A 2,625-nucleotide genomic window follows, 5' to 3' on the forward strand; every position below is an offset into this window, starting at 1 on the left:
CATATGTGTGCACAAGCGCGCGCACACAGCCACGCCTCATATGTGTGCACAAGCGCGCACACACACAGCCACGCCTCATATGTGTGCACAAGCGCGCGCACACACACAGCCACGCCTCATATGTGTGCACAAGCGCGCGCACACACACAGCCACGCCTCATATGTGTGCACAAGCGCGCGCACACACACAGCCACGCCTCATATGTGTGCACAAGCGCGCGCACACACACAGCCACGCCTCATATGTGTGCACAAGCGCGCGCACACACACAGCCACGCCTCATATGTGTGCACAAGCGCGCGCACACACACAGCCACGCCTCATATGTGTGCACAAGCGCGCGCACACACACAGCCACGCCTCATATGTGTGCACAAGCGCGCGCACACACACAGCCACGCCTCATATGTGTGCACAAGCGCGCTCACACACACAGCCACGCCTCATATGTGTGCACAAGCGCGCGCGCACAGCCACGCCTCATATGTGTGCACAAGCGCACGCACACACAGCCACGCCTCATATGTGTGCACAAGCGCGCGCGCGCGCACACACACACAGCCACGCCTCATGTGTGCACAAGCGCGCGCGCACACACACAGGCCTTATATGCATGTGCACACAGGCCATTTTTTATATATATATATATATATATACACACACTATACATACATACACACAGGCCTCATATATTCGCGTGTGCGTACACACACAGCCAGGTCACATACACAAGTAATAAAACAAGGCACAAATACACAGACCCAGGTATGAATTCTTACCCTCCAACACGTGTCTGCACAAGCAATGGCGCCGGCCGCAGAGAGAGGAGAACAGGAAGTCAGCTCTTCGCAGTGAAGTTCCGGCAGATCAGCCCTGCATGACCCTGGCCCCGCCCCCAGGTCTGCTCCGGGAGTGGCAGAGTGCGGCTTCCGTAGAGCAGTGAGTGCAGCTGCCGCCTCCTGTGTCTGCAGACAGGAGCTTCAGGGCCGGAGCAGCCGCTCACACCAATGGCATAGATGGCCGAAACTACAGCTCATACACCGGCCGCAGGGTAGCTCCCCCCCGCAGCAGTGGCCGCTTCCCCCTGCATGTCGATAGTGGCACGTGGCTGGAGCACAGGGTCATGGGGACAGTGCAGCCTCGGTTGTTCCCGGTCTCTGTGAGCTCCGGCATATCCCTGCTCCACACAATGGCCCCGGCTCTGACAGTCCCTCTCCACTCAGGAGCTCCATGTCTCCTTCCTCACAGAGCAGGGGCTGCAGGGGTCGCACATAAGGCAGGAGGGGGCATCAGGCCACTGTCAGGGGAAGGGCTCTGCTCCCATAGCTTTGGGTTGGTTTGGCCATGGTCTATGTGAGCAGCATTGCTGTGCTCGGGCTGTGCCTCAGTTATTCCCCCATATTGTCTCCACACGTGTTTTATTGCTGAGACGCCTGATCTGTGTCACACATTGCTGTGCTGTATCTGCCCTCACTGGTCTCCTGCAGTGTGCTGCCATCTAGTGTCCTGTCCTTTGCATTACACCCTATATTTTATGTTTTTCACAATAAAGATTATATGTTTTATCCTTTTTTTTGTTCTATCTTCTGTGAATTGGTCTTAGTTTTGCTAAACTTGAAGCAATTACACCCATAGTTATTTCTGAGCAGGGGGTGGTGGGATTATATTGTGATACTTGGACATCTTTTTACTTTAAACCCCTTTGCTCAGTGTAATTGGCTGAAATTTGTTGTGTCTTTTGCTTGTTTTTTTAAGGAAAATGGCGTCCGGAGGTAGCGTGCGCAGATGAGATCCTGGCTTGTCATTGAGCCGATATCGCAATCTGCTCATGCGCAGACGCCAGGAGCCATTTCTTTGAAGCCCGCACCGCCGAAAGTGTCTGGATGTTTCCTGCCTCACTCACAGCACCCGCAGCCAGCATCTGTTACCCCCTCCACACCGCCACAGCATCGCCCTGCTCCACCATCGCCGCCTCTGCCTCCTGTGACCCCGCTCCACCACCGCCCCCGTCTCCTGTGACCCACGCTCCACCACCGCCCTGCTCCACCACCGCCCCTGCCTCCTGTGACTCCCGCTCCACCACGGCTGATACCCCTTCACGGTAAGACACCACCGAATTGTAAGATGGACACCCCTTTTTTTTTATCTAAACTTGTGATCTTATAATCCGTTGCATTTTATAAACTGCAAAATACGGTGTGTGTGTGTATACACCCACACACACACACACCGTATTTTGCAGCTTACACCTCATCTCTAGAACAACTATTAAAGGGAACCTGTCACCTAAAATATGCGTTCTGACCTATCAGCAGACGCATGTGTGCCCTAATTACACCTCCCTACCCATCCCTGTGTTAGAAAATTGTATAATATGAAAGTAATAAAAAACGTTTTATTACCTTCATATTTCGTATCTAAATAGCAGGGAATATGGACACAGGGGCGGCGCCTTGCCCTGCATACTTTCCGTGGTATCACACCCCTGCGTGCATTGAGGCAGGCTTCGTTTCCGGGTGTTCACGCACCGGCTTCAGACGCGCACTACGCGTCTGAAACTGAGAAGGAGAACCCGGAAGGGAAGCCTGCGGCAATAGTAAGTGTAAACGCGTGCAGGATAGAAT

At 53.9% G+C, this 2,625-nt stretch overlaps 1 protein-coding gene across 2 annotated transcripts in view; it reads right to left on the reverse strand.

The window, feature by feature from the left end:
* Window positions 1–1,051, reverse strand: part of LOC142302829 (E3 ubiquitin/ISG15 ligase TRIM25-like) — a 17,950-nt gene extending 16,899 nt beyond the window's left edge. For both annotated transcript variants that reach the window (XM_075343940.1, XM_075343939.1), the window contains exon 1: window positions 781–1,051. The gene's annotated coding sequence lies outside the window, so the exon portion shown is untranslated. The remainder of the gene's footprint in view (window positions 1–780) is intronic.
* Between the last annotated feature and the right edge of the window lie 1,574 nt (window positions 1,052–2,625).

This window comes from Anomaloglossus baeobatrachus, chromosome 4, assembly GCF_048569485.1.
Source record: "Anomaloglossus baeobatrachus isolate aAnoBae1 chromosome 4, aAnoBae1.hap1, whole genome shotgun sequence".
In the NCBI taxonomy this organism is placed as follows: Eukaryota; Metazoa; Chordata; class Amphibia; order Anura; family Aromobatidae; genus Anomaloglossus; species Anomaloglossus baeobatrachus.